Source organism: Falco biarmicus, chromosome 9 (genome assembly GCF_023638135.1).
Source record: "Falco biarmicus isolate bFalBia1 chromosome 9, bFalBia1.pri, whole genome shotgun sequence".
NCBI lineage: Eukaryota > Metazoa > Chordata > Aves > Falconiformes > Falconidae > Falco > Falco biarmicus.
In genome coordinates, this window is record NC_079296.1 from 30,114,386 (window position 1) to 30,127,912 (window position 13,527).

Here is a 13,527-nt window from a genome sequence, read left to right on the forward strand (position 1 = left end):
TGCCTTTCTCCATCTCATCCTGAGGCAGCACAAAACAAATCTGTTGTAACACTGGGGCTCTTACTGTGCTGAAATCTTGAAGCACAGCTTATTTTTCAGCTAGCATCATTTCTGTATCTGAAATGTCACACGTCACTTGCATGAATTCTGTGTGTTCCTGTCAAGTCCTTCCACTGTAATTGCGATTATTTAATCTTCAATGAATTTATTCATTATTCTGAATGAATCTAGTGAATGTGAAGTAATTTTTTTCCACTCTCCTGCAATAAAGTTTAGTAACAGATACTTCTGTAATTCAGGGAACTTTGAATGTGGCAGGACAAATTCAGTTGGTATAGCATATGCAGCTCCAGGAAAGCTGGAGCTATTAAATGACATCAAGTTTGAATTTGGCATGAAAATCTATTACAAACTCAAAGTTAAAATAGTCTTTTGTTTACATAAGTTACCTAGTGCATCACTTGTGAGAAACCTATACTGCTGCTGAAGATCATTTGGTGCAGCTCAGGAAGAGACCTCCAGCTGATTTTAGACACCTTTGGGCTTCACTTGAAGTTATCAAGCCTTGTGCTCCAGGGCCATCTTTAAAATATACACTTGAATACTGTGTATGTTTAAACACATTTCTAACATTCACAGATGCTGATGGGCAAGTAAAACCATACTATGCATGCCAGCTAATCACACAAGCTGATTCTGCAAGTTGGCTGCTCCCCGTACCCACAGACCCCCCAAAAGGCAGAGCGTTACGGTGCTGCTGAGAGCACCAGCAGCAGAAAAACAGTCATGAAGAAAAAAGACATATAATGTACATTTTAAAAAGCCAGTCCTAAACAGTATGCTTCTGTAATAAGGACTAGAGGGGTTTTTATATTAAATGTTACTTGAAAAGAAAAAATTTCCATGTGAACAATACTACTGTAGTAAGTTAATTTTTCTGATGCCTTTTTAACCATAGCTGCCTATGCTTTGGTCAGTATTTGGCTTAGTAACTGCCTATTCCATAAGTATTTACAGTGTCACTAGAAAGATTTTGAACTGTGTTTCACAGTTGAAACCTCCAAATTTTTTTCTTAATAAATACATTTCCAAAAATCATCTTGATAAATCAGCATGTGCTTGACAGGTTTCCTTTATAAGTTTTTAGCTTTTATATGAGCATGATTTCAAACCCCAGATGAACCCAAATAATGTCTTTTATTATTTCTCAGTGTTGGCTGCACATCTGTGATTGCCAATTCAGTTTGTCCATCTCTTCTTCAATCCATTTTGCATGGCAAAGGAATGAAATGCAAAGTCATGAACCAATCTCCAATCTACCAGCAAATCATGAAGTGTTTTTAACTTCATCTTTTCTTTTGTTTCAGTCTTTTACTTAGGGTCCTATTGAATTATATGCACTGATTTTGATCTGATTTCTCCCATTGGTACTTGCCTACATGTGCTCTCTATCAAATATCAGATAATGGCTATGTATCCTTCTCATTACGGATATATTATGGACATCTGTCTGAATTTAAGTGGAGTTGGATAACCTTGCAAATCTGCTACCAGCATTTATTTACGAACACTATACTCCAATATATTACTTCCCCATTGTACCTTGAGAAAGTTATGGTTCATGGAATTGTATTTCAGAGCTGGCCAACTGCATGCACTATGCTATAGTAGTGCTACGATTGTTTTCCAGAGTTAACTTATTCTGAAATAATATGACGGACTTCAGGGAATTCACTGCTACTCCTGAGTTTAAAAGCCTGCTAGGGGATGAGTCACTAGCAATTTACATTCACAATACCTGTAAAACCAGCCACGTACGGTGGAGGGTGGTAAGGGATTAATCTGCCGGGTTAATCTGCTGAAGTACGCAACTGTTTTATCAATTTGATTGTTCCTTCAGGAAATTTTACCTGTAGTCAAGCCCTTATGATTTAGGAGATTCTTAATGCCTATGTCATTTTTGGAAGGTCAGCTAATCACTATAAATAAAATGCTGAATGTAAATCTGTTCTCTTTTGAAAATCCCTTTCTCTAGCCAATTTATGTCAGGTGGATATTCACAGGGACTACATCCTGTTTCCTACTGTGCAACTATAGCATTTCATTGCACCACATAAGGAATAGGGGTATTTTTAGAACAGAATTCATAATCCTTAATGTAGAAGAGTGTAAAGGCTCATTAGGTGGCTCCCTGTGCTGTTGCTTCCTAATTTCAAATACTGGGCATTCTAACAGTTCCTCTGAGCATAAAGCCATATTCCGTCCTGGTTCTCTGCTCAGTATTCCTTCCAGTATCAGTGAAAGTCCCAGGCAAAAAATAAAATAGAACCTTTTGTCACATATACATTGATACTTTTTTTAAATGTTTCAAAAAAATCCATTTCTTTCAGCAGTCTGTTACTGGCTGCTGACTGGTTGTCTTCTGTGGTTGTAATGGATTTTCTAAACTCCCTAATTGTTTTGTTTATGATTGACAGAGTATGTAAAGCACTAAAAGTATTATACAAGACAGTATCGGAGGTTATTAATGGATACTGCTCATTCTTGATGCTGCTTGGTCATGTTAATGCCTAAGACAGAAAAAAACTGTTCATGGAATTCCATTGTATTCCTACAACTCCATTATATTTTTCATGGAGCACAAACATAGAAGAACATAGGCTTCTCTGCTCTGGAAGGGATATATAAAATATATCCAGAATACCTGATATACCATGTGTAGCTTTTTTTTTTCCTTTGTTGCAATGTCTAGGACTTGCAGGCTTTTTGTTTCTACTTATTTTCCATTGAAAAAATATTCCAAAATTCACTCTTCCTACTAAGAAAAAAATTCAGTAAGGAGAAATCTCATTCTGTAAGGTAACAAAACAAACAGAAATAGGAACAAATTGTATTTATGTGGAGTTGCATTTTAACTGTAACGTCTCTTAATTCTCTTTTATTTTTTAAACTTTATTTGAAGGGGTGATAACAGCCATTCAAAGTACACTTGAGGATGGGAAACAACTATTAGCATAGTTAATAATATGTGTGATATGCTTTGATATGTTCCAGTGGGAAGCTAAATGTCTAACAGCTGTATTTATGTATATGAGCATTACAATATATTGTGTTAGTATTCAATGGAAAATAAAGAATATTTAAACCATAGGAGTAACAAACAGTCCTCAGACTGTTGATGAACACTGCTGGCAATAGCACCGAGAGAAAGCAGAGAAGTCAGCATGCCCGAAGCGTCACAGCTAGGGGCAGAAGGTAAGCCCACAGCAAGTCTCCAGAGTCCAGGGGTCTTTCCTTTCAACAAAATATTTTCCTTACCACGAACCACACAACGTGTTCCTCTGCAGCAGGGACCCCCGAACACCCAGATGATCGCCCAGTTCTTGCAAGATGTAGCAAGAGGCTTACAACTTAACGGGTGACATCCACCATCCCAATGCATGGCTATTTTCCCTCCTCTCTGTTACGCCGGCCCCGAGAGTGGCCACATGCGTGGAGCGGTGCGCGGGCCACCACTCGCCGAGGGGCCGTGGCCCGGCAGGGCAGGAGTCGGGCCAGCTTCGGCAGGTGGAACACGCGAACCACAACGCTCCATCCGCTCGGCTGTTAATGCCGCCCCGCTGCCTAGCAGGTTTTCTCCCCCATTTGTTAATAGGTACTGCAAACACTTGCAGCCACCTTCCGTGCACCTGCAGGCCCTCTCTCATACTTGCTCATCTGAGGCCTGAGCGCAGTGGTAAGGCTGCGATTTAGAATCCTATTAATGGGAACAGATAAATATGTTTCTGTGATCCGGGACTCGCTGATAACTGTCAAGGCCTTGGGTGCCGAGTATGACGCCTCAAGACCGAGCTGCCGTACGCTGTCTGACTTACTGCTAATGGCAACTTTCCTTCATTACTGATGACTCTGAATTCTAATGGCTGGTGTTACAGGCATCTCTCTGTTTATAGCTCACTTAACGTGCCCAGAGGCCAACCTAACCCTATTCCTATTCAGGAATTTTCCTGAAATGAACTATAGTGACAAAGACCTCCAGTGTGCTATTACAGAAGTGGTGTTGTATTTGTGCTTTGAATTTCTCCAATTAGTTATGCTAGTGTAATACTTCTGCCTTCAAATTTGTGACAGTAGAAAGCAATTTGCCCCCAAATATGCATATTTATATTCATATAATTGTTTATTTATTCTCCAAATAAACTGAAGTGGATGATGATAATAATTATGTTACTGTTCCCAATCTCCCATTCATCAAAACAATTTCTGAATTCTCAAAAGTTGTTTTCAGCTCAGCCTTACTTTATGCTTCCTACTGAATTATTTCAATTGAAAAAGGACTTTCTGACCCATTCTCACTTCCTGTCTGAAGGCCTGGATAGCGACAGCAGTATGTTAGCAAGTTGTCAACCTGCCCAGATGGTGAATATCCAAGAATGCTGAAAGAGCTTCAGAATAAACAAGCTGATCTGCTAAGAATACACAGTCTTCATTAAAAACCATTTATGTGCAAAAGAACTGGAAGTAACAAATATTGTGTCTATTTTTACAAAAAGTTCATGGGATAATCAGCAGAGTTTCAGACCACTAAGATCCGCATTTATAACTTGTTGAATATCTGAAATGGTAATTGAAAATGGGGGTATAAAATTTCAGGAGAAAGTAGGTAGCTAAACAAGTGGGACAGGCTGACTAGTGAAGTTCAGGGTCCACAAATGCAAAATATTATGCATAGGAAAGAAATGCGTGTAAGGTTTAAAATTAGCAGGAAAGAAAGGCAACTTGACATTGTTGTGAACAACTCAGCAAGACACTGATCTCAATATACGGCTACAGGAAAAAGCAAATTATGTTACAACATGTGCAGAACAGGAGGGAGAATACAACACTACATGTTACGGCAAATCAGTGCTGTTGCCTTAACTGAGATACTGCATGCAGTACTAACGTAACCATCTCAAAAAACACTCTGCAGAATGCTTAGGGACTCAGAGGAATGAGGAAGAACTCATTGAAACTGTGGAACAAAATGGCACTTGACTTTAGCAAACACCAAGCCATAAACCAAAATACTTAAATACACACCCCCCAAATTAAACTGTGCCATTCCTTGCAACAGGCAGTTCTTGAGAACAAGAACATGGCATTCAGAAATGGTCACACATGGACAAATTACATAAAAATTGCATTTATCTTTTTTTAGTACTTAAAATAATTTCTAATTATTAGAGAAGAGTAGGTTCTTTGCACTTCTGTGAGAAGCATCTGGCTGTAGCCATTTAGGACAAGCAGCTGGATAACGAATGTGCTCCAGTGTGGCATTTCCTATTTTCAGTCCTTGAGACACATTACACAGAGATTAGCTCAACTTTGTTGCTGAGATTCACAAAATAAAATATATAAGACGTACATACAAATTAGCTGTTCAGAAGCATTTACAATACTGAGAACATGAACACTGAAAAAATCTGGAATATACTGGCAACATGTATTTTGAGGATGTCAACAATTAGAAAATTTTGGCAAACTATTTGCACGCACTTGAAAATGTAATTGCACAACTTTGGCTGGCTTCAGCTATGTAAGTCCTAACAGACATAGACTCCTTTGGGAAGTACAGAACTCAGCCTTTTTATAACCTTATTATTAAAGAGTCAAATAATAGAGCTGTAAAAATATTAGGTGCAAAGTACCTTACGATTAACCAGGTAATAGTATTGTCCCATGAGGGAGTAATTCCTCTAACACAAGGACAGATCACTCATTTTGGAAAAAACTCTAAACAAAGAAATGAACAACCCCAAATTTCACAATTCCCAAATAACTGTGAAATTTGAAAACCCTCTCCTGCTCGTTTTTGTCCTCCACATACAATAACACGATGATACTGCCCATTCAGGAAAAACACCAGTAAATATGTTGCTCCAGAGTACAAAACAATGGAAGAAAAAGGACAAAGCTGGAACAGAAACAATAGTTTGTAGTCAGGAAATCTGTTTGGTTTTGGAAAGTTTAATTGCACCCATGAATGCCTAAATTTTCTGATACATAAAACATTGCTGAAAATTTAATGTTTATGTTTGAAGGCATTAGCTACCTGGATTATAAACTGCAAACACCAATAATCCACATGCACTGGCATTAGTCAAGTCTTAAGCTCTCTCTTAAACTTTTCCACAGCATTATTTAAGACAACAGTAACTCCTTCAAACTAAAGTGACTTCATGGCTGAGACCAAGGAAAAAATACCTGGTACAGCAGCCACTAGGAAAGCTCTTGCCTTTCTGCACAAGGTTCTGAAGTACATCAAACTGCAACAGCATTACGATAATCATATTGTATTAGCTTGAACCAAATGGGAGATGAATGTTTGTTCCAGAATTACAACTCATTTCAGAATTTCTGTAAAGTTACTTTGAGAGCAGTGACACTATCAAAAGATCTAACAATAAGAAGAAAGGAAGCTAATTCCATCTGCTTCTCAAAAAGTCCTAGTGCTGGGGTGGTTCTGACTTGTCTTAGTGTAATAGATGTTGTCTAAATGTACATAGATGTAACTAGGTAAAATTGCAAAATAATCAGTTAATTCAATTACATGAACTGTGACGCGTACCTGGCAAGACTATTACAAATAAACCATGCTACAGTGATATCACTGCGTATAACTCAAGTTCTCTTAAGCCCGTAACTTGCAAGGTTTGGTTTCCCTGTCTGAGACTAGCTCATAGCTCTCCTTGTGCCTGCACCAACAGCAGGCAGCCCAGAAGCTGCCCTTGGAAGTAGAGAACAAGCTCCGTGTGTGCCTCAAAAGTGATGATTTCTCTAAGTACCGCCACAGACCAGAGGCACTCCTCCCAGGGACAAGGACAACTCAGCAGGGTCCTGAGGATGCCAGCTCTGGCATTTTTTTGCTGGTATTTCAGAGGGAGTAGTCAGCTTGTGTGTGTCATCAAACCCAAGCTCACTTTGCGTCCACGTGCTGGAGAGCCAGGAACAGATTGCAGAGATCAGCACACGCTGCACAAGCTTGGTCAGCCCATTCCTGAGGGGCTGCCACACTGGCACAGTTAGCGGGATCTGAGCTAGCTGAGGTTACAGGGACATAAAAATAACTGTTCAGAGTTAGACCAGGGTTCATGTGCTCCAACGTCCTGCCTGCTTGGCCAGAAGTGATGCCTATAAAAAGAAAAAAAAAAAAAAAAAAAGAGTATGAGAAGTACAGCATGATGATTTCCCAGGATATTGTCTCAGTCTCCAGCAAGGAAGGAACAAAAGCCATGCTTCCTGCCTGAAGGAACTAAGTATTCTTGTGGACAGCAAAATGCCTAGAATCGGTACATTCTATATGCATGGCAGCAGCAGGGTTTTTTCCTATAATGAGGAATGCTGTTCTGCACTGCAGTGCCTGGAAGGAACGAAGGAGCACTGACTTCACTTAAAAAATAATGAAAACAAAGAAGACCCCACCTATATCTGTGACTCTGACAAATTGAAAAGGTTTTAAAACCCATGTTGCAAGGTTTTCATCCCATAAGAACAACAGTCAGGGTTGCATGTCAGATCAGTCCCCTTTGAACATACCAGTACAGGCAAACTGAGAGGAGCAGACATCGCACTAGCATGTCAAAACAAGATGAGAGATGCACAGGCTGAGTCGTGTTAGTGTTTTATATATATTATGTGTTTATATAAATATAGAACATAAATATTTTTAGTAAAAATAATACATTATTCATATATAAAAATATAAATATATGTATGATACAGTCCCAATAAACTAATACTGATCCATCACCTGTGATAAGGTTATGTACATTGTAAATAATTTTTGTTCTGAGGAAAAGTAGAAGCCAAGGAAGAATAATCTCCTTCAAGTAAGACATGTGAACAAACGCTTAATTATTCATAGGAGTTGTAAGGAAGGAAGTTTCCCCCTTTCTGCCCTGCAGAGCAGCCCCAGGCAGATACCTTATAGAATAGGAAATGTACTGTGTAAGTGCCAAAGAAATGAAATTAATTGAAAGAGTTCCTTTGCCTTCCATGATGATAAACTGTACATTCAGTCATTTGTATTGCTGTAAAAAAATCAGTTAATGTGACACTGAAAAAATACAATCAAACAAATCATCTTTTAACAGCCACAAATGCCATTATAGAACAGAACAAAACAAAATAAGCAAAAATGATGAGTGGCAACTGTGAGCAATTTCCACTTTCCTCCACTCCTCCCTGGGAGCTTGAACACTCAGTGGCACTCAAGCTGTACTTCTGCTATCTGATTTTTGCACTGTACTGCCTGCCAGAAAAGAAATGTCTAGAAAATCATGATGAACTTCAAAGTTACATAATTTTTATTTCACATTCTCTTCTCTCCACAGTGCTGACTGCTATGAAGAAGGAAGCTAACACTTCCCCTTGTCTACTACTAATTCTCTAAGAAGTTTAGAAAGAGCGGAAAGAGCATGTATTTAATGTTTACATTATTTTCACTCAAGCATGTTGCAGAATAGCAACTGATATCTGCTGCCTAATCCTGTGTTCTCTATCTATAGTTCAAAGAACATCTGCCCTTCCCTTTTCCAAGCCCTTTGGCTTTGGTAGCTGCATTGAACAAGCTTATATAGTAATGTCTGCGATACGTAAGTGGAAATTTGCACTAAATTAACAGGGCAAGTTGCTAGGCAATTTCCAAGAACTCCTCCAAGGAAGAGGTGGAAAAAACCAAGTAAAGTTATGAAAATTGCCAAACATCATTTTTTGAAAGATCCAGAAATTGGGATGTATTTGGGAAACAATTTTAAATGAAAAAGATGTTGGGGGATGAAAATGTCAAAACATTAAAATTAGAAATTTCCAAAATAAAGCATTTTATTTTGGAAATATAAAAGTTTAAGCAACTACCATGAGGAGATGCTTACCAGGAGAAGCACTCACCTAGGGCAATGCATACATAAATGCCAGCACTCTCATTTCTTCTCTTCTATACATCAAATGCCATCAACGTTTGGGTTTTTTTCCCTGGATTCCTTGGTCATTTTCTCTTATTTTCTTTTTGTTCCCTATGCATTTCAGTATGCACTAGATGATCTTACTCTTTATGAGTAAAGAGTTATTCAAAGGGAACAGAGCTTTAGTTAGTTTTATAGCTCATGTTATAATGTTCTGCATTCCTAGCAATAGCACTGACACATCAGATCAGAAAGTACACTAAGAAAGGGAACATGCCAAGGTTCCAAGCTCTTCACTGCTTAAATGGCCCCAATAAACAACTGAAAAAGGAATTATGAGTTACTATGTTACAGTGAATCCATGCTCCTCTAGTACTAAAAAACATATTATATGCACGACCCTGGAAAAAATTACATACAGCGAGGACTCAGGTACCTTTGACCAACCAAATGAAACAATATGCCTGGATGAAACATCACCCACACTTCTTTTGCCAGAAAGGAGATTTTTCCAAATTCAGGCTTTCGCATTGGTTTCTTTGCCAAGTTTATATTCAACATAGAGTTTCTCCTAAAGAAGTAGAAGTAATAGCTTTGATGATGCATGTTTTTTCAAGCACTGCTAGCTTAAAACATGTAGGAATTCTGTTCATTACCTTCACAGTGTCACAGTATAAACGAAGTAAATACACATATATGTGTATGCACCTGGGTTAGAAGCACACAGGGCATATAAATATTCATTTACCATTAAAAACTCTGTTAATTGAGTTTAACTCAGTACATTATGCCTTTTTAGTATGGTATATTTGTTACATGATAACAACAATCTGTAAAACTTCACTGCAGGAAGACAGCAAGTGAGTACCAGGGCAGATGCCGAATGCTGCCTGCCACTGCGCTTTACAGAACTTACAGTGGTTTGCCCTGTGGCAAATACATTTCTGATCAACAAAACCAGTACGACCGTTTGTGTTCTCGTCTACCAGTGAGCTACTAAAGTTCACTCTATTGGTTCTCTTAGGTGTTTACGTTCTTCAGTGGACACAAAATGATAAAAAAAAAAGAAGAGAAAGAATCAGATAGCTTTTTTATTATGAGATTAAAATGAAAGATTATTTTGTTCAAGATGTATTAGAATGACAGCCTTTTCCATGTGCCTAAAGAGAACCAAAAAAACTACATAGTATTTTTAATTTAAGGATCAACATATAGATTTGCATAAACTCTTCAGAAGTTTATGTGAAATACAAGAAAGAAAACACTAAGCTTACAGTGTTCAGTGTACATGGAAAATTATTTTTAATTTATCCTCCCATGAATACTAGCTCCAGAGACTTGATTGCTTAGCAAGCAGTGTAGTTAAGCCATCTGAGGATGGAAGCAATGATGCATGATCTTTATGTGACCAAAGCCAGCTAAGCAGCCCACCTTTAATAGTGGATTGAAAGCACACTAACAAGTATAGAAGCAGAATTTGAATATTGTCCTGCTTATCCATTATTTTTCAATTTTTCAGAAGTAAAAAGAAACAGTCTTTCATTCTGAAAACCACAGAAGTTTTTTGTTACGTATACTCCTTACATCTACCTGAATGTACTTGTCAATACTTTCAGTCTCCTGAACAGCAACTGCTAACAGTGCAATCTGAAAAACGCCACTATAAACAGCCCCAGGATCTCTCCTTTATATTGACCATAATTGCAGGATTATGACAATGTCTTAGCCTATCTCCTATTCTGTTAGTACTATTCAGTACAACCACTATCTCAGGAGGAAGAAGACTGTGATACTCTGAACAGACTCCTTGACACGAGATTAAATGTTTGTCCAACAATTGTATATCTACATGTGGAAGCAATTTGTGGTGATAGCAAAACTGGGTATCATTCACCATCCATCTTAACAGGGAAGCTGAAAAATACGTCTCTTCTAGCACATCAAATGGACATAAACCCCACTAAGATATGCACTGGAATTCTGATGGAGCTGCAGCAGCTCACATGGACTACATCCTCACTGGGCTGCGAGTCTACAGGAGGAGCTCATTACTTTTAATCTTTTTCTTTTTTTTTTCTTTTTTTCTTTTTTTTTTTTTTTTTTTTTTTTTTTTTACTGTGGGAATGACTGGACATTGGAGCAGGTTCCCAGGAGGTGGTGTAGTTTCCATCCTTGGAGATATTCAGAACCCCAAGGGACACAGTCCTGAACTCTAGATGACCCTGCTTTGAGCAGGGGGGTTTGGACTGGACAACCTTTAAAGGCACCAGATGTGCCCATCAACCTCAGCTATTCTATGATTCCCAAACAACTCTGGGTTGACCAGAAGTTTGAATGAATGACCGGGACAATGAAACTCCTTGGTGCTGCAATAATCATTTGTTTTATGGCATTCAGGTGCAGAGGTAAATGGTTATTACAATGCACTTAAGAGTTGGATCCATTTCAGAAGCTGATAAAGTAATTCTTATGAATTTTTTGTTAAACCTTTTCAGAAGGAACAAATGCAAGTTTGTTATTTATTGTGCTGCTTCCTTTGCCCTAGCCTGTATTAGTTTTAATGAATTTACTGCTTGACAACTTAAATCCCAAATCAAGATCTTAAGAGTGGTTTTACAGAATGAGCATTTTTGCAGAATAAAAGCCATCAATACAGACTGCTGTTTTGATTTAAATCTTCTACTATTTTTATAGCTTAAGTAGTACATAACTGTGCTGGCACAGCTATGTTAAGACCAAACTGGGATAGATGTCACCAGGGTGCTCCACGTGCAGTGCCCAGGAATCCAGCCCGCTGTCTTTCTGCCGGCGCTCTGCAGAGCCCTTAGTGCTGTCCTTAGGTGAGGCGAGGAAGGGCTAGTTCAGTTCCAGGGCTCCCTTGGCTTATATTATTTAGTTCTCACTAAACCTCCAAGAGGCAGCAGTGTTTTAAAAAGCTTATTAGGATATCTCAGCAGTGGATAAAAGAAATTATGTGATAGCGGATAAAGTTCTTACAGTCTCATAGAAAACCCCCACGGTTCTCCACAAAACTCATGTAATTGCTTTGTCATTTGTGCCCACTAGAGTTTCTGAAAAGCCACTCTGAGTAGTCAGAGACAGCACTTGCAGGGAGGGGGATGGAAAGCAAACACCAAAAGATCCCTCACCAGGCACATGGAGCCAGACCAGCAACTCATTGCAGTACTGAGTACTAAGGTCTGTATCTCAACATGCGATGGAACACTGGCTATTTCCTAGCATTTATAATGTCAAAAAACCTGCATAAATTCTGGATGAGGATGGGAATATTCCTCCTTTGAAGAGAGTAACCCAAGAAAAATATCTGTGTGGAGGGTGGTGACTACACAGGAGAAGGTGGTTCCCTTTCTGCTCTTATGTTATGGAAACCAGATAAAGGCCAGTGCAGCTGGTGCTGCAATTTAATTTTCAATGGTCAAATTGCCCAGGTTCACTAAAGTTTTTTTCTTACAGACTTTGCACTCGGGGTAGACACTATAGGAGGTCCTTATTGCTCTACTGTTGGTTGCAAGCTGGCAATGGGCTGGAGAAAGGAACAGCTAGTTCTGAGAACAATTATTACACAGACAAGGCTTAATCTGTACTTGAAAGGGCTGCATAAAACATTGACCTGTCACATTTATGCAGCTACTTAATTTTCCAATCTAGGGCAGCGTGACTGCAAATTACATTTGCCTGCTGGTTAGTTTGGGCAGCTGCAACGGCTCTGTCATTTTGGAAGTGCTCTCCTTAGAGAGGAGGGTTGTACCTCACCGGCAGAACTTGGAAACTCTCAAGCCGAGATAATCCTGGCAGTTGGACCAGGAGCAAACAGAACACTTTATGTATCTTGGCATAAACAAACACTGCCCTTAGACGTTCCCTTTCGAAGCCAGACATGGGGGGGCACAGAGGGGGTTGTTGCAGAGTCTCTTTGGAACTCTCAACAGCACAGGATTTGGCACTGTGGCACTCCAGAAGTTTACTTTGGGTTCTGTAGTGGCAGTATTATAAAATAAATACCTAGTCTGTAAATTTTTAACAAGTATATAAACAAATAGCCAGAAATCATAAAAACTCACTAGATGTTGTTCTGTGCCTGTACTATGGATTAACTGTTTGGCCTCTGTTTTTTCTTCACTGGAGACTCAAGTCAGCCAGCTGCTGCTGCTGTTGCGGACGGCAGAGGTAACTTGCGCAGTGACGGCAAGGCAGGCTGTGTGGGGGTGCGTGTGCGCTGCAAGCCTGCTCCATGCTCGCTGCCCGCCGGACCGGCCAGGCCTTCCTCTTAGAGACCTGCGGGACCACCACCCCAGGATGGCTGGCGAGAGGCAGGCTCCACGGCTGTCCTTCACCAGGACTGCTCTGGGGAAGGGCAGCTCTGCCTTTGTGTGGCTGGTTCACGGAGCAGTGACCTGTAAAAGCGGCCTTGGAGTACAGAGAAGTGTAAGTGGGAGAGCAGAGGGCTGCCGGGTTTACTTGCATCTCCTGCTCCAAATTAAACCCAACTCCAAGGGACAGGGAAGTGCATCAGGCAAAAGTAACTTTGTTAAGGGTGTCTGGGAAATTTGCTGGCCTGATT